The sequence below is a fragment of the Hermetia illucens genome, chromosome 3, assembly GCF_905115235.1.
Source record: "Hermetia illucens chromosome 3, iHerIll2.2.curated.20191125, whole genome shotgun sequence".
In the NCBI taxonomy this organism is placed as follows: domain Eukaryota; kingdom Metazoa; phylum Arthropoda; class Insecta; order Diptera; family Stratiomyidae; genus Hermetia; species Hermetia illucens.
Window position 1 is genome coordinate 98,428,573 of NC_051851.1, and position 20,516 is coordinate 98,449,088.

The window sequence follows — 20,516 nt, forward strand, 5'->3', positions numbered from 1 at the left end:
GAGAATATATTGCACACATATGCGAAATTTCATGGAAATTTAACCATTAACGCCGAAGATATAGTAATTCAAACTTACCAATTTCGTGCGAATTTATCGCATCCTAAGCCATACAAATAAGATAATGACATCATAATTAACGAGAATAATTGACATTCGAATGAAATATTAATCTACTTCTCTCCAGTCCTTTCTTGTTGCTGTTGTAGGTTAAGTTCTTGACATTTGCTAATAATATTAGACTCCGAGTGTGAAGCGTATCAGGTTGGCTATTATCAATACAATGCTCCTCACATAGGGACCTGCAGCGTCAAGTTGCCGATTTCCCGACTTGTTGTAATATTATGTTCTGAAGCCTACATTATTGAAGAATATAACAGCAAATGCCAAGCAGACGAAAAAAGCCCACCGCATTCAAACGCAATCGATCTCAAGACGAGCTCGAACAAAAACACAAGCGGAGCAGAGTGTACGAGGGCTTGGACGTTAAGCAACCCTTGAAAGATAGGTCAACAGCCAGTCAACGAGTCTCTTTAGTCAGGAGCCACTTACGTGTGTCGCTAGCATGGCAATACCACTAGTGGCAAACTAGCTCCGGAGTTATGGCCAGCGTTTAGGCCAGGCTGTCGGAGATGGTCATCGAGAATTTCCTGGACGCCAAAGGCGAACACGCGGGATCCTTTCTTTGCTTCGGTTCCTCTCCGGTGGTCCGAGAGTTCCACGTGTCTGAAAGCGCTGGAAAAGGTAGACTACAAAGTGCGACTCGGAGTCAGGAACACAAAGGTAAAAGTGTTCCGCTCCGCAAAACTGGACGATAACCTGGGTCCAGTCGACGTCGCAACAAGCTGTCGAAGGAGATGAGGATCGACGGTTCGACGAAGACTGACGAACCCCCCACGCAAGTATATCATTCTGAGGGCAACGCAGATAAATCTGTAGCAGTTGCAGTGCGCCTCGGCTAATCTGCGTGTCTTCCTCCTATAGGAAGACATCGACATCGCGCTAATACAGGAGCCTTGGTCGAGGGCGACCGAATCAAAGAGCTTTAAACCAAATATTATAATTTATTCCAAAGTACAAGAGACGCTGGTCGGGAGTTGCATCAACCTAGATATGGTCAAACTGGAACAAGCGGGAGTATAGTGTATATTTCTTCGACTTACATAGTTCTTGACGATCAGCTCCGCCAAAAGAGCTGCAACATTTGACAACCACCATAGCAACAAAGAAGGCCAACCTATTGATAAGCTGCTATGCCAATGCAAGGCATACGCTTTAGGGCAGCTCGCAAATCAACGGAAGAGGTGAGTTATTCTTTGATTTTATTATTAACTGGAGAACTGGAGACTGTTTGACCAGAGATCCTACTCAAATCATAGTTGGATACTTTTCATTCTAGATTTCATCGCAGAGGTTTTCAAATCTTTCAGAGACCCCAGGAGGATCGACTGGAGGAAGTTTGATCAAGTTATCAAGAACAAAATCTCCAGTGCACAATTTGGTGAGATTGGCAAGACAGCCAAACTAGAGTCAAAGGTCGGGGCTCTGGAAAAGTGATTTGATACTGCCTTGAAAGTCTCGTGCTAAATACAGCAAGAAGACACTGTACCCGTAGTGGAATGAAGATCTGTCCAGCCTCAGGAAGCTGACCAAGGAGATCTTCAACAACTGCTACAGGCATAAATATTGCCGACCATCCAAGGACTGCCTGAAGAAATAAAATACAAGTTCGCCATCAAGATTGCCAAAAAGTGGTCCTGGATGGACCATTGTCGGAACATTGAAAATTTCAATTTGAAAGTACTAGTGAATCTGCCAGGCTCAGTAAGATCCTATCCAAGGAACATAAGACCCCATCCTTTCTTAAAAAATTCGAGGGCTCCTGGACGGGATCTTCTGGTGAAACCTTGGAGCTGCTGATTCAGATGCACTTCCCCATCAGCGACGAGGATTGTGATTCAGAGCCTTGCTTGAAGAGTATGCAACCACCCACCGTGCGAAACTGTCAAAAGCTTCTCTGCATATAAATCTCCGGGTCCAAATGACATAATGTCAGTCATACTACAGGATACTGGATGTAATCTTGGATCCAAAGCTAAATTAGAGATTGAGCATAGAACTGCGGGTTAAGAAGGCCCGTATAACATTCTATGCTTGCCAGAGAATAATAATAATAATATCATCATAATATAACATCCTAACGTACTATTGTGTGGTGGCAAACTTTGAACAAAAAGTGCAATAGAACGAAGCTTAATAGGATTCAAAGAACCGCGTGTGCAGGTGCTGCGGGGTTTTGCGATCTTATCCGGAAGATGCCCTCAATATACGCTCCTCCCCCTAGACCTCTACATTAGATACGTTGTATCGTGTCAGACTACGTGAGCGCAGAAGCTGGACAACGAGTGAGTGTCCGCAAAACCGACTATATGCTCGACACCTTCATTGCGTGGTCCCCTTTTCGACCATGGTTCCTGTTGCCACATGACCATTAAGGTCGCCTGCAATGAGGATAAAATCATCAGCAGGCATGTTGCAGGTCTTTGCATCGAGAAAGCTTCTTCCCGGTATCAAGTCGACCTGTTTGTGGTGTGTACGCGGCGAGGAAGTGAATAGTGCGATCAGCTGATATAATGCTAAGTTTCAAACCGTTTGACTTCTTTAATGGCATCACGGAAACCGTCAGAGATGGCAGTGCCAACACTGTATTGAGTATGTGGGCTGGTCGCCTTCGCGTTTTATGTCGAAGCTTTTGGCACCAGACCATTGAGTATCTTTTCGAGCGTAGATATCAACGCGGCTTTTCCCCAGGGCTCCTGTAAGCTTGTAATTTGACACCGACATTCAAAATGAAAAGATATTGTTTCACTTCTTCCAATACTTGAAGAAAATCCGCAGTTTTTTCAAATGTACTGCTTTTACAATCATGTCGAAAAGATTTGTCAGGTTACTTGACCCAAAGACCCAGTAGTAAAATCACCATTGACTACTTCCTACTATCTGTGGAAAATTCTTTGAGCTTTCAAGTGATATCTTCTAATACACTACCAGGCATGTCTGATCATTTTGCATTTTCCTTGTCCTTCCAACTGCAAAAGCGAATGTTGACTCTCACAAAATTCAAGTCAGACCTTGTACTGAGGCTGAACTTGAAAAAAAACTTGCAGTTAAGCTTATCGGAAGGAGAAATCAACGAAAGCATATTGGAAATGTACGCCATTAATACTGCTTCAGTCAGGAGCACAAGGCTTATTAATGTCGATGAGTTTCAATACAATTCACTCCCTCATGATATTGTTATACACGGAAATCAGACAAATTTGACGTAGGAAAAATAGAACGCATTTTTCAGAAATACGAAAAGTTAATGCTGAATTGAAAGCATAAGTACGATTATCTGGCAAAAGGAGGCAAATTTCGGCAATAAAGGATTTACACGGAAACTAGCAGGTATTAAACCTGGGCTAGATATGTTCCAGCACATCAACAGAATAACGGGCATATATAAATCGGGCAAATTCGTTCTTACTATGAGCCGGAGTCCATCTGCAGTGACGCTAGAAAAACGCGTTCCCGCGGAATCTTTCGAGAATGGGCAGAATACCACTCCGCCTAAAAGAACCCGGGTACATCGTTGATTGTTAAGTCAACAATCAAGATCTTATCTCTTAGAGAGCCTCCTTGAAATTATGATTGAGATTAAGATTGACATTGAGAAAGTGGCGAAAATTATTGCAATCCGGAAAAACGACATCTCTAATGAGCCAAGCAATTTTAGACCATTATCGTCATTATCCAAGTTAGGTAATCTGTTCGAGAAAGCATTGACAATTAAGCTGATCCAGCATTACAATCTCAACAATATTACCTCTGATCATTAGTTGAAACTGGAAGATCAAAAACATGCGTCTAGTAGGATCATTTTCCGTTGCGATAAAGAGGAAGGGGGGGGGGGAGGCTCTCCATATATGCGAAAGGTAGGTGTAATTTTTTCCCCGTATTTATTCATGTGGGTTATCAAATGAAAGGGCTCGATTAGTACTTTTCGAAATTGATCTGAGGTTAATGTTGGGTGAAACACAGTGGAGCGAAGACTCAAAATGTGTTCGTCGAAAAGTGACACCGGTCTGGTTTTCACAGCCTAGCCAACCGAAAAATCTGAAAAATGTACAATGGTGCATTTATATAAAATCGACGCCTCAAATTGCATGTCGTTCCGATATCTGCTCAAAATGAAGTTAATAATATTGTAGTACATTCCCATATCTTCGAAAGTTATCCGAAAACCACCCTTAAGTTCATCCTAGAAGTACAAGTATAGGCGATAATATAAGACACGCTTTTGGCAAGTTTGAAATCGGTCTAACTGTTATTGACAAAGTTATAGAAGGTCAAAGTTTCGCATTTCACGTCAATTGATTGCTCTCTAAGCCATGCAATCCGTCATATCCACATAAAGTGAACTTATATGAACGGCCGCCCATCACTGAGTATAAAATCAATGTTCCTCAATTCTTGAGGATATTAAAAGAGAATGGATTGAAAGCAACCCTAAAAAATACGAGGGCCGATAGGACCCTCATTTTTTTGCAAAGCCTTGAGGATCATGCAGCGATCTTCAACTTTATTAAGGAAAAGGGACTGCATGCCACGACCAGTACCCGTTCCGCTTTAAGGACTCAGTCCTTGGTCATCCGCGGTCTTCATAGAGAGGCTGACCCGGCTGACATAATGCGCGAACTCAACGAAGAGTACCCGCATCTAAAGTTGAAAAGCGTGTCAAATCTAGTCACGCGAGCCGACAAACTTGTCTACAGCCAGTTGAAGTCGCAATCGGGGCTGTTCATGGCTACTTTCGAGTCAGAACAAGATCTAAACGAAGCATTTAAGGTGAAATATATCCTCCACCAGAAAATTACGCTTGAGAAAGTCAAGCCGATTCAAGAAGTGCAGTGCTACAATTGCCAAAACTTCGGGCATATCGCCATCAATTGCTCCATCGTACACCGGTGCGTGAGGTGCATGAAAACCTATGTGCGAGGGGAATGCTCAAATCCCACCGCAGACAAACCAACTTGCTGCAATCCCGGCCAGTCCGGACACCCCGCCAACTACCGTGGATGCCCGGCATACAAGGACATGGTTGCCAGAAGGGAAGCTGGCAGGGCGAAAAAAAATACCGAGACCATGAAAGCCAAACAGGCGGTGACGCAGATGTCACAAAGCTTGGCCAAACCGGGCGTTTCTTACGCTCAAGCAGCTAGGAATACTCTCCCTAGAGCTGCAGCCCCCCAAACTCCTCTTACCCAAACAACTAGGAACACTATTCCTAGAACTACAGCCCCTCAAGTCCCTCAAGGTAACAAGTTGGCCTTCCAAAACTTGGTCGAAACTTTCGCTTCGGCCCAAACAAATAAACAGCGACAATTAGCCGCTATCCAACTTTTGATGAGTTTATGGGGTTAAAAGTCGTCATATTTAACTCCGCGTCCTAGGTCTCACACGCTCAACGTGCCACCGCACAAGAGTTGGTCGATTCCCTGAAAGCAGACTTCTTCTGTGTTTCAGAGACACATTTAAAAAGCAGGCACACCGTTAATTTTACCGGATATAACATTATCCGGGACGACACCAACAGCGGTTCCGCCCTTTTAGTCAGAAAAGACTATGCATTTGAGGAAGTCTCCATCAAAAACCTGCAGACCTGTTCCGCGGCAGCGCCTTAGTTAAAACTTACAAAAATAGATGCATCTTAATAGCTGCAGTCTACATAAAATGTAACTCTCCCTCTGAACAACTGGGCCAAGACTTACAAATCTTGAGCGATCTCCAGTCTAAATACCTAATTTTTGGTGGGGACTTTAACTCACGGCACACTTCCTGGGGCGATTTGGCAAAATACCGAAATAGGGTTGCCCTCGAAAAATGGATCCATAATCAAAGTCCATTAAACCAGCTTGAGATGATCTTGCCAGACACATCCACAAGGTCTGCAAGTCAGTCAATACTTGACTATTTTCTAATGTCCGCAGACGCCACTCTCACACTACAGGTTTTAACGTGCAAAACTTTACCAGGGATGTCTGATCACTTCGCAGTTGAACTTATACTTTCCCTAAACTGTCAACTGCAAAAGCGAGTACCTAACTCGGTAACTAGGATAAATTCAGGGCAGAATTAGCACCACAGCTAAACCTGAAAAAAATCACTGTTCCGCAAAACGGACAAAGAAATCGATGAGGCCATCATCTTGGCTACTGATGCCATCAACTCGTCTACACGCAGAAACACAAAGCTCCTCAAAATCGATGAGATTCAGTTCAATAAACTGCCGCACGGGATAATGAAACACCTGAAAGTCAGAAAAATCTGGCGCAGAAATCTCAAACGAAACTTCCACAAAAATGGCAACAGAACTAACACGGAATATAAAGTGTTAATTTCGCGGATTAACTGCCTTAGTACATTAATCCGTCAAATGGTGGAACAATTCCGTAGCAAGGAACTCACCCGCAAGCTAGCAGATGTGAAACCCGGATCTAATATGTTTGAACACATAAATAGGGTGACAGGCCGCAACAGATCCAAAAACTTCGTTCTTACTAAAAACAATGAAAACATCGGCAGTGACGCTAGGAAAGCTCAAATACTCGCGGAGCCTTTCCTAAATCAACGAAACTCTCCTTCACCTAGTAACAACCAAGCCGCCAGTTCGATCGTAGACACGACAATCAAAGACTTTCTTCATGAGCATTCACTCAAACTAACTACCTTCTCCACCTTTAACCCTTCCTGGAAACCAAATGACCCAAAAACCTTTTTGTGCTTATCACAGCTCGCAGCCATCACTAAAAGCCTTAACGGCAAAAAAATCAACCGGACCAGATGACATAGTAAATATTGTCATCAAAAACCTCCCTAGGGCATCAATGAAGTTCCTTCTTGCAGTCTTCAACAACTGCATCAATAATGGTTACTTTCCCACTACTTGGAAAGTAGCAAAGATAATCGCCATTAAAAAAAAGGCGGCGTCCACGAACCACAAAATTTCAGGCCCGTCTTTCTCCTCTCCAACTTGGGCAAGCTCTTCGAAAAAGTATGGAGAGTGGGATTAGTCCAACATTGCGATAGGGAAAACATTATTCCGAACCATCAATTCGGGTTCCGGACAAAGCACGGGACACAACACGCACTAAGCATCTTCACGATTCAGTGAGTAGCAGACTTAACGTCAATAACTAGCCCACAGTAGTGTGTGCATTAGACCTCGAAAAGGCATTTGATTCCGTGTGGGTCAACGGACTTATCTTCAAATTAATCAGCCTTGATTTCCCTATCCCAGTGATCAGACTTATAATAAGTTTTTTCGAAGATAGGCATTTTTACGTCAGCGTGAGAAATGATTATTCCGATCTCCTACCGGTCACTTCTGGAGTACCGCAGGAATCCATTTCAGGACCTACACTCTACAACATTTTCACGGCCGACGCTCCAAGAAAATCCAGATACTTGGGATCTAGATCTATCCACAGAAAAGCTAAACGCTTAAAGCTACGCATCGGGAATACCGTAGTAAACAGTTCACAACAGATGAAATACTTCGGAATGCTATTTCATGAACACCTACGATTCGACCCCCACCTTAATATTGCTCTCAGCAGAGCACGCGGGGCACTAAGTAAAATCTACTTTCGTAAAAGAGTAGGAGTTTGCACTAAATCTAAACTGACCCTATACAAAGTCCTCATAAGACCGAATCTTCGCTACGGAGCCCCTACATGGATCTCTTGCTCGATTAAAGCTATGAAGAAGTGCGAGTCCTTCGAGCGCAAAATTTTGAGACACTGCGTCGGCTTATCGTACAATTGGAAAACCAAGAAGTGCGGCCGCAACGCCGAGGTGTACAGGCGAGCAAAAGTTAAACCTCTTCGAGAGTTCGCTCTCAACCTGTTAGAAAGATTCTTCGAAAGAACGGAGAATCACCCCAATCTCACTCATGAGGCAATTTTATCTGGAGGGTAACTCCACCCCATTGGCCACATTCTTAAGGCCTTGCCAAATTGTGAGCTCTGCATTAAAACCCTCCATTGTCTCTCTCCTTGACACTCCTTGCCTGGTAGGGGTGCACAGAGGTTAAGCGCGAAATTGTGAGCGCTATAAAAACATTAGTTATAAGAATTAGATTTAAGTATTATTTATTAGATTAGATTAAGTTAGAATAAGTAAGTAAATAAGCCTTCTCGCGCTCTAGGTGCAGGCGCAGTTTTTTTCAAATATATGTCCAGTTTTTTAATCATGAATTGTCAAGATCTATGTGTAAAGTAAATACACCGTAAAAAGTAATGTCAGAGAAGGTCGGGCAGGCCAAACATTGTAATAGCCACCCGTTTTTTTTAAATATTTAATTATGATACATAAGCTACATTTAGGCTAGTAATAAGAAACAAACGCTATGTATTCAATGTAAGACACTGGTTTTTAAACAAATGATTTTAAAATGAAAAAAAAATCTTAGCTATAGAGGAATGGAAAACCGTGTATAGAGAGTCCCTCACACAAGATGAACACAACACCCTTATACCCAAAGCTCCGGGCTTCTGGTACTCCAACTTGTTTGAAGTTGTAATTATTCGAATGCATTGGCGTTGAAATATTCTTATTGCCTTTATATCTATGTACTATATATGCATTTGCATATGTATATCTATGTAATAACTAAAAATGTCCAAAAATGTGAAATGAATACATTTATAGTAGAAAGAAAAACTTGCAAATTATACTATATTACATACATATTACTATTCAGATTCAATCTATGACTGTGTTAGATGAGTTGATCATTTCTTTTTTGGACATACATCGTATGAAAAATCTTATTTTTCCTTTTCTTAGTTATTTATATATTAGTATCAGCTAATCAAGGCATACATATATATTATATATGGGTATGAAGTTTGCGGGAAGCAGCTTAGCACTGCAGCGGTATTCGATTTACATGCGTACACAAAAACCCGGGATGCCTATACATGCACATAAACAAAAAGATGTATTGTGTATGTTCGTTGTTTTAGGATGAGCATAATATTTATGTTTTTAATATGTACATATGTATGGCTTGAGAGTTAGAAATTCGAGAAGGAATTTTTGAATTTCTAGCTATGTGTAAGAACGTGCGCCCAAAGTTACTCATATAAGAAATTTCTTTTTTACTTGAAACGTCAAGGTTTCCCGGCTTTAATGTGTTTGGTGAACTGATTGGAGCCAACTTCTGCTGGCTAAAACATACGTTGCTGAGGTTGTTCCGTGCCAACCTTCTTTCCCTGTTGTTGTACAAGGGTAACATACGAAAATTGACCATCACTGTTACCCAAAAACTCCAAGCTTTTCCCAACTCATGCCTGCGCTATGTTATCGGAGTATTTTATCCTTAAAATGATATCAAATTAAGAACTTCGTTAGCGCACGGGTAAATATTCATCGACGTTTTGATCAGCTGGACGCTTCAGGTATGAAAGGTTTTGTGCATTTCTTTTATAGAGACATTTGAGTGTGCGTTTGTCCCATTCGTACGTAGCATATATTACGTGAGAATACCCACATTCAGTATTAAATTTGCAAAAAAGCAACAACTTTGACTATAGTAGTAATAGTGCGATTTCTACCAAACTTGGCAGGATCATGCTCTATGTTATACCTTACATTGTTCCAAATTTCGTGGTGTTAGAATGAACTTAAGGGGGGTTTTGCAGCCAATTACTAAAAATTATAGTAATATACTATTATTAACTTTTTTTGAAAAGATATCGGTGTGTAGGTTATTTCGGAGCCTAGGTACCATATAGTGGCAGCTTCTTGATTTTTTTCAGATTTTTCGGTTGAGTAGTTTCTGAGAATGGGTCCGTTAAAGAAATGATCACTTTCAACCCCCCGCACTTCCCACCTTTCCAACAAATGCCAAAACTAACACCGGCTTCGAAAAGTACTAATTGAGACTTTTTCTGATATCCCACATGACTATATTTGATAAAAAAAATTTACACCTCCTTTTGCATGTTTAGGAACCCCCACCCCTTAAATTCGATGCAGAATTATGTAACTCATTATGTATGCGTGGGCGTTCACAGTTCCCACCTTTCCAGTAAATTTGGTGTGAATCGCTAGAACCGTCTCCGAGAATGTGTGTGACGGACAGACAGACAGACAGTAAACCGATTTTAATAAGGTTTTCTTTTATACAAAACCTTAAAAAGTACAAGCTTCTTAGGAAGTCGTGAGGGAACTGAAGCATATTTCCAAAATTCGACAATGACGGCTCGTTGGAAGCGTTCGAAATTCGTCATCCAAATTGTCTCTTGCACAGAATGTTTCTCGCTAAGCAGTTTTTTCTAATATGTGCTTTTCAGCTTTAATATCTCGACTTGATGAGTGGGATCACCAGGTCTAAAAGTCTATTGAGCACGGACAAAATTTTGAATTTCAATTGTGGATTTTGGAAGAGTGTATAATTTTCGCCCAGGCTTGATTTTTTCCTCAAACGTTCAGGGGTTCCTGCGTTAGGAGCGGAGTGTGAAGGACTATTGCTTTTTGTTGCTTTCAGGGTATCTGTGTGTGATAAAGACTTTGCTGTTTTCTGCATATAATGAACAAATTTTATAGTTTGTTGTGTAGTAAGTATTCCAGTTGTTGCATTTCTGTATGAGGACTTGTTCCTATCTAGTTTAAACTTAAATGTCTGGTGGAAATCTCCGCGAATAATTCTACATTTCGCAATCTGCAATTGCCGTTGTCTGAACTACTCATAATTCAGACATTTTTATCCCTGCCCAAACCATAGCAGAAATCCTAATGCTAATTCCAAAGAAGAATGAAAATTTAATTTCTATCTTGATGACGAATAAAGATAATCTGCAGTATTTAATCTTATCGGAGGTATGAGAAAGTCGTTAGTACATAGGAACAATGTACGAAGGAGATACAATCGAAACTTATTTATGTAGATAAAGTAGGCAGAATTCGAAATACTACATAATGCGCACATTCAAAATTCGAACAAATCATGCTAATCTGATAAGGAAATAAAAATAATTCTTAATCAAATTGGTAAATATTTCAAGGAAACTTAACCGGAAGCTGATGATCGAGCATGAATTTAAACGAAGAAAATTTGTGACGGAAAAAAAATGTGCTCAAAGTTTTTGAAGAGTTTTCCGTTAAAAAGCGAATGTATCTTTATGTTCTATATGATTTTATAGCATATTTTATATAGAATAAGATGTATAATTTCATTTTTTGAAGAAGGTTGTCGTAAGGTTACCACTTTCAGTATTGCCATTTTCTTCATACTTGTGGCGGAAAAAATCGTGTTCAAAGTAGTTTTTCCAATTTACGGTTGATTGCTGCTTAAAGTAATTTTCTCAGTTTATTGTTGATTTATTCTGTTGTTAGAAAACACTTGTCCGAGGAGGTGAAGCCACTTAAAGTCAAAGTGATGTAAGAAGGTCCTAGTCAGAGAGTAGTGGCTAAGGAATTCAGCATCTCGCAGCCCGGTTTCGTAACAGGAACTCCAAGAAATAGAAGGGTAGCGGAGATCTGAGGAAATCGGCTTTGGCCCACAATCCTTGATGAGAGAGCGCCTTCATATTGCAGATTAGGCTGACAACTCTCGGCAGTTGGGAATCACGACAGGTACCTGTTTCAGTGGACAATGAAATTTGTTGTTATTGTTGTTATATGTCTAGGCATGGAAAATACTTTTATTAAAGATTATGATTCGCAAATGAGCACGTTGAAAGTAGTATCAAGGCTAGATTGCTGCATCTTATGATTCAGCTAATCACAATGTACTCTCTTTTCAAAAGAAAAGATTCGTCATGTTCAACTGCCTTCTGGAAAACGTTAAAGCGTCAAACACCAAGTGCCCGCGGTAAAATATGGAGGCGGACCTATGATGGTACTTCCTTGTTTTTCTCGTGATAGAGTTGGCCCAATATCTAAGGTTGTGGTTTCAATGACTGCAGCCAAGTATTATAATTTATTATCAATTGGATTTTTATGCATGTCAATAATCCGAAACTTTCAACTTGAATGCCAAAGAGTTGGCTAGACGACAATCATATAAACGCCCCTCTATGGCCTGCAAAAAGGGACACCGCCAATGAGTAAGAGTGCGTGAGACTTCCAATGGATCTGATTTTTTGGCTTGTTGACTCCATACTTCAGCGCCATTGAGCAATTATTACTGCGAAATTATATGTGATGAATTATTGAACTTTTAATTCGCATACTTGACCATTTCTTCATTTTTATTCAAGGTTTTGGTAGAAAATTCGTATTTTAAATGAGTGAGCACTTTTTTTTCCTCCCAGATATTGACGTTACTTTACCAGAACTTTTTTCAAAAATTGAAATTACACACCTTATTCTGTATTAAATACGCTAAAAAGTCATATATAAACATATAATATCAAGATTAAAAATACATTCGTTCTTCAACGAAAACACCCCTGAAAAGGTTGAGCACGTTTTTTCCGGCGCTGTATATAGAGGTACACATAAAGAATACTAGATATGTAAAAAGAATCAAAGATTTTCAAATAACTGTGTTTCAAATAAATTAATAACATACATATATATAAAACTTGGACCTTACAGATATGAAAGGTTTTGTGCATTTCTCATATGAGAAACTTCAAAAATTCAAAAATTCCATGGCCAATCTGAGGTTTGGTAGAAACAATGCTTCCTAGATATATAACTTGACGAACGCTTTCGATGTTCTGCCCACTCATGCAAATAGGAAGAGAGGGATGGTCCGCCAGATTGAGAAGTTTGGGCTTGTTGGTGTTTATCAACTTTCATAGTTCGATGGTGCTTGAGTGAAGTTGACATCGTCCATTGAACCCTTCCACGTTCTCTAGCCAACGATCCATTAAGGAATTCACCGATAACGAGAAGAAAAAGTGTCGGTGCCAAGATGCAACCCTGGTGGATTCCACTTGGGACTTCGAATTTCTGTGAAATTTTACAGATGCAACACAGATGTGTTGGCGTTATCGAGAGCTTTGTCGAAATCAACGAAACCTCGGTGGAGGGGGGATTCAAATTCCGCATGTCCACAACGATCCGAATGATGTGAGTGTCGTTGATACAGGAGGATCCAGATCCGAAACGCCCCTGCTCTCTGGCAATCAAGCTTTGTGGATATATCTTGATATGTTTTAACATGATTTTAGCTAATATGTAGGAAATACACCAAAACGCTTCTAAATGTCGCACCCTAGACAGGTGTCTTTCTTCATGATCGTAACGATCATCCCTTTCTTGCACTTACTGGAAAAAAATTCAGATTCTCAGCATTTAGGAATGATTGGAAATACCGCTTCCAGAGGGATTGAAGACGGAGATAAGTTCGTTGATGACAAATACAATTTGATATCTGTTCAGAAGAGTGAAGGGATCCTTCCACCTCTTTAGCTGTTCCTCATCGTCAATGAGAGGCCTACCGTTAACTTTCTTCACGGGACCACCAAAAGGGTCAAGAACACTTTTGTTGATGCGTTAAACGGTAGAAAAATTATCGCTATTGATGGAGTTCCGTTTGTAACGGCGTGCACTATGCTCCAGTTCTCAAACTTTGTGGCAATAAAGAAGCACCAGTGCGGTCTGCTCATTCTCGCTCGCAGTAGCCAAGAAGACGAGAAAACAACTCCTAAATCTACCGCTGATCGCGATATAGTCAATCTGATTATTTACTCAAGCACTGTGCTCGAAGAGAGTGCCGCTACTGACGAGGTGACGAAAAGTGCAGAAACCTGACCTGAGATTGATATTGACATCACAGTCACCATGATTACGCCCATCACATGTTGGAGCAAGGTGTTGTCAGTGTTGATAATGTAATGACGCCGCCACAAGAGCGACAGAAGTGCTCTCCATTTAACCTTGCTTGACTCTAGCATGCCCAGCTTATAAGCTTGGAACTCTTGCTCAAGTTGGAGAAAGCGAGCATTCTAGAATTCCTCGATACCATTTTCGAGAAGCGTGCCCATGAAATTCCCGAGGCATTCGTCCTTCATTCATTCATTCGTCCTTTATGTACGCGAAATCACCTCCAAACGACGAATAAGCTACTCTTTCACACTTTTGGATGAAAATGTTTTCTTCACAAAGCTTGAAGGCGGAGAAATAGTTATGTGAGAAAAAAATTCCAAACATTTTACAAATAGTGTAATAAATCTATTTTAACTTTTTCCTGACTGGAACATCATTTTTCAGCCAAGAAAAAAATAAAATGAATTTTTCAGCTTACTGACAAAATGTTTGGAAGATTTTTTTGCTTGGAATTATTAACACATTGAAATTTACATATTTTGACTTATATCTAAGAAAACGTACATACTTGGTCAGACTTAATCTTTTATAGGGTTGAAAAATTTCCTGATCCTTTTTCTGAAAGGCTCTAACTCGGGCCTAACGATCTATGCCTTGCAGTAACGCCGGTGAGGCGTCAACAATTTCGGAATCTATGTTACTATGTAATAGTGATTCATTAAGCCTTTTATCTTCATTTGTTTTCAAAAGTGCTTAAGATTAGATTAGCAGTCACGTGCTGGGAGCAGGTGTTTACTGTTTACTTCGGATCGGTGATTAACATGTTGCCTACCCAAAGAATTATTGTTGTGTGTCATCTCGACCCACCATCAGTAAAGTCTAAAGTGCATTTCATTTCCCTGAGCAGATTTTAAGATTTTGTTATTCTGCAACGGAAAAGTTAAAGAAGTGACGCCTTTCCATGCGTTATTCGAATGATTGGTATCAAAATACATCGCGCTCCGGTAGTAGTTGAAATTTAAACCCTTGCTGAAGAGTGATTGACGGTAATGATTATTTGTGTATTACCAGGGTCTTTGTGGCAATTGAAGGGGAATATGGAAATAAAAGACTCAGTCATTAGTAAAAACTTTCTTGATGTGTTCACTATAAATATCAATGCGATCACCAACTTCGGTATGGTGGGGTATGAGTGTATTTCTACTTAATAAACCCACTTTTGGAAGAGCTGAAAAACACGTTTCTATTTGCAAAAGCTTTTGACCTGATCCACCGTAGTTGCTTGTGGTTCCCAAACCACGTGTTTATTTAGTCTGTTTACCTTTCCTTAGCATATTATCACAATTAAAATGTTAATAACATATGATTATGATAAGCTTTATTTGTCAAATGCTTCCTTTTACAAACTCTTGGACGTCATGCATCATTCTCCCCTAATATACTGAGGATTAGTTCTGGTTCCATTAAAAAGTACTTATCAAATCTCTTAACTGTAATTGGGATTTAGTTATCTAAAGTTGAAAAGTTTCGATTTGCTGAAGCCCAATAAAGAGCTCATGTTAATTGCCATTGATCGCTAATTGAGACATAGTGCATGAACGATACATGTTATCGTTATCGATGAGGGGATGTGTTTCAGCGCTCTCCAGGACTTCACGAAAAGCTTCCTATCCTTTTTCACTGATTCACTGGAGGGTGCCAATGTCATTAGTACAGAAGAATCAGCAGAGAAAACCAGCTTGCTCTTTGTCAGTGAAATTCGAGGTGTTCCTGGAAAGCAAGCCCCATAAAAGTGATTTGGATATAAGAGTATCACTTTTAAGACACTACGCATTCGGAAGGGAATTCCCATGGTATTTCCTCTAGAAGAATACTGGAAAATTCAATCGAATTACTATGTTAATATAGACCAGTGAAATAGCTGCCACTACTCTCTACGGCACTTCAAGGCTTTAGCTAACATTCCACCGAGAGGAGACTTCAATATTAAACACACCGATTTGAGCTTCCCACTGGTCACTGCCAAAGGAAGACAGTAAAGGTCTGTGCAATAGTCAGAGACACTAGATTAGACATAGTTTCTTCTGGACAACCCACTTATTAACGAACAGATCGATGAAAATTCCTGGGCATGATTGATTTTGAATGCAGAAAACAAAACACTGAAAGTAATTCCCTTAACCAAAATGTCCGAAAAACACAATGGAAGCACCTCTGATTGCACAACTGGTAGCGGCACTTCAGAATTTGCCGATCCAATGCTCCCCAGGTTATAAGCTCACGGAAGGAAGATAAGTACAATGGCGAAAGTAGACATCCTTGACGGCTGATATTTGGCCCGAGGGTTACGAGGTCGAGGGCCTAATGGTCTACCCCCGTAATCACCGCGCTGCTGATTTTGGATTTACTAAAAATGCTAGTTGATTAAGAGCCAGTCGTGCTATGAGCTAATCCAGACCACTGTTCCGTCATTAGGGAACTCGTCAGCTCACCTACAACATAAAAAAATGCCAGAAACAGATAAATCAACCAACTGGGTGAATTTCCGGAAGTATATAAATAAAGTAGAATAAAGCCATGTTAAAGTGCTACCAATTAATGACTTTGGCTGCCAAGCAGTTTTCAATGTTATATTATAACGCAAGCTGAGAAGAGGATGACCGGCGCGAAGATCTCGAAACCTAAAAAAAATAATTAGCTACAGCAAGTTGTTTGCTTCATGAAGCATTGAAAGATCATCGGGAACAGGAGCTACAAAGCTATTACATCAACTGACTTTTCCCTGTAGAAAACTACTAAAAGGATGAAGACACCCTGTTCAATTCGAATCGGGACTAACATTAGTAGGTAGCAAGTTTTTGAGTCATTAAAAAACAAGTGAACCCAAAGAAAACTTCAGTGCATGCACTTCATCATGGGAAAAATGTTGAAGGAACTTCATCCGCAATTTAGTTCTCGAGAGAAGCAAGGTACAATAGCGCAAGTTTTCAGGATCGTCACTTAGATAAGGACTATTGCGCTTGTATGTACAGAACACTTATGAAACGCGGGGCGGCTTTCGTCAGCAGCTTTATGCAAACACAGGAGTGCGCTCTCCAGACAACATTACTAGAGAGATTTTGAGGAATGCTAGCAGATGGAGACGTGTTACGCATAATGTTCGGGCTCTTTTTATTGCGAAGAAGATTGAGCTAGAACGGCGAAGGGATAGGGAGGCAAGAGGTTCCCTGAACTAACTAAACTACCTTCCTGCCTCCCCTTCGTTTGTGAAATAAATTCCCTGAATTGAAGGCTTCCAAATTCGGGAAAGCAAACTAACAGGAGATAGAAAACTTTGTTAATAATAGTAGACTTTATATCAAACTTTTCATGATCGTGCCCTATTTTAGCTTTTATGCTAATAAATTTGCAAATCTAGAATGAATTTAAGATTTTTTTCGAAAAATTAATATAACATGATTAAATTTATTCGAGTAGATATCGGAATGAGAGATATTTAGAGGCCTAGATTTTATATGGTTGCATTGTGGTGTCTTTTTTTGTAGATTTTTTGATTAGGCAAGTTCCGAGAACTTGTTATGAAACGCCTTTTGGTGTAAAATTCTGGATCTCTTTGATATGGAAAGTTAGGCCAAAAAGTACCAATTGAGCCATTTTATTTGATAACACATATAACCATAATCGATAATAAAAGAAATTGCACTTCTCTTCACAAATATGGAGAGGAGTGGGGATGGCACTCCCCAACAGCTTGATTGAAGCTAGCCTGGTGCGGAGAACGCAACAAAACCTTCCTATCAGTCTACTACTGCTCTGCCTACAATACAACACATAAGGCGCCACAAGATGACACTAACACAAAACACTGGAAGTAAGATTCGCGGGAGGGGAAACTCATTCAAGCTAGTATGCCCCATCAGGATGAAGCCCAATTCTGGTCGAAAGTCCAGGAAAGACCTCTGGTAGCACTTATATGAAAACATACCTTCCCCACATTCGTTCCATCTAATCTACGATTTGGATGTAACACCCTCATCTAACAGTCTTTTGACCGAAAATAGCCCTAACCCTTCCCTGGTAACTACTAATTAAATCTCTTTGCAGCAAATTGGTCCTATCCTTCTCTGGCGACTTCAAGAGCACAACAACCCTGGCAACCCTGGCGGGAACAACAATCCAATAAACACTGGACATGAGATGGGACGGTCCGCCAAGCGGTTTTGCCCCCTTTCAGTGCGACCGCCAGGAGACACCGAAGGCCCGGATTTCAGAAACAGTGCACTCAGCGAGGTACAAACACAGTCACGCCATGTCAGTATAGGTTCTCCGTTCGCCTTATTGTTATAAACTTCACATTGCTTCGGAGCCCCCCATCCTCAGTTTATCATCGTTCACGGAGTACATCCACGCTTTCTCAACCACGGGCAGAAGCACGAATTCAGAGAGGCGAGAGCTAACTAGTTCCACCCAGACATAATCCAACGAATCGCCGTAAGTGTGAGATCAACACTCGACTTCATATTCCTATTGACTAGCCACGACCTCAAAGCCCGATAAAATTACATCCATCCAACAATCTTCATAACTGGATAAATGCCTTTGCTTCAACATTTATACAAGTAACTTCAATATCACTATTGCCCTAGAGCTCTCACACGTAAAAACATTGGAGCATTGGAAATCATGCTTTACAAAGGTATCATATAACACTCCCGACAGATATACTAAAGCAAATCTTGTTTAAAAAAAAATAGTTTCTTCCGAATGCTCTTCCTGACAGAATACTCCAATTACCCGCCCTGTTCATGATGGCGAAAGAAAGAATTTGGAACCATCTCATCAGTAGCCTCGATACCTCATTTTCCAACTCTCGAGGAAAAAATCTACTCAATTGATATAGTTGAAATTTGAATCCATTATTCTATACACCCATGCCGGTATGTGGGAAGAGAATATTTAACTTTATAATATGTAATAAATATTTTTTAACTATTTAACATAAAATTTAATTTAGCTGAATATGAGGCCCCATCCTTTAGTCTCTGAGAGGCCTGGGTTTGAGAGACCTATTACATGGCCACTCAGACTGGGATGACTTTTTCCTCCTCTTTTGGCGTCTTTTGGCGGAGTTAGTAGAATTGGCTTATGCGACACCAGCGTCTTTTGAGGAAATGAATGGAATATAGAAACAGAGGACTCTGTCATTATCCAAAACTGACTTGTGTTCAATATATATATTCCTGGCGTACCAGGTTTATCCTCACCTGAGTTGCAAACGCAGAGCTGCATGCGACCAGGCGCGTGTCATGGGTTGCGGATAATGACATGACCCACCGGGTCAGCTACGAATATCGCAAGTTAATCTTGTAAATAAGTAGCCGCGGACAAGCAGAACGTTTCCCTTTGTGTTCGTCCTCCCTTACCGATTCTTCCCGTTCAGGGGGAGTAAACCTCCTTAACAAATCCGTAATCCGGAGTGAAGGGATCGACGCGCCTATCGGATGAATTGCAGTGACGTTACACTGTATTTCAGCGGCTCCCCTCCAAATACCTTCCCTAACTTTGGAGGTAACCATGGGGCATTGCAACATTGGGGCTCTGTTGCAGGGTTGACTGCTTCCCCAATACTCGTGGGAATAAAATTGGGGAAAACAATTTAAATTTTTTTAATGGGACCCCAGGGACACGAAGACAGTATCCAACACGGTTAAGGGTCGTTCAACAACATCAGAGCGGCTCTTCGCCCTTGGATGTTTTGGCGGTTATGCCGTCAACCACCAGGTCGTATGGTTTGGACGAACCAACTCAACGAATTTATCGTCCGCGCCTATTACCGTGTCACGGATTTGGAACGGAATCCATCAGGGTACAGACATCGACTACATGATGCGATTCATAACCCGATTTCCGGAGCTAAGTCATGTTCCGGAACAGAACGTCGTCAACCAGTACCGGGTGATCGTGAATAACAACCGAGTTGCCTTACTAACTAGGCAACAAATCTTCCAAGAGGTTTCACTTGAGCTCGGGCTGGAGTCATCAAATTACGGGACTAGTCAAAGGAGTAACACAAGTACTCCACCTGTAAGGCACTCCATGAATCCAGTAGTAAGGAGAAGCTTAGTAACTGGGGATGTCGACCCAATTTATAATGAGGCTTTGACCGCATTCTAGGTCGCATTCACAGAGTATGCTGAGATTCTCCCAGACGCTAGGCCAAAGATCCCAAAACTGAAGTTTACTTCGGCAACTACTAACATCATTGCTGCCGTTGACAGAATTTTGGCTAATCGTTTGGCTAGCGAGATTACTGCTACAGAGGTTCACAGCCTGATCTACGTTGTAGCTGCCACGGTTATTCGTCTCCATAACCAACATCTTAGAGCGAATAACATAGGTATGCGCAGAGGGACTTTACCGTTCTGGGTGTTTCGACTCAACAAAAGAGTCGAAAAGTTGAGAAAGGAGATTGGTCGTGTGACGCAAGCACTCCTTGGAAATCCATCACCAAGAGTGCACAGATGCGTTGCGAACATCATTGGAAACTACCATCTGTCCAATGATATGCCAATCGAAGAAATCCTCGAGGTGCTGAAGCAGAAACTTGCGGTATGCTCCAATCGCATCCGTAGGTATCAGAAAAGCTTTCAGCGAAGGACAGACAACACCTTGTTCTTCCAGAACCA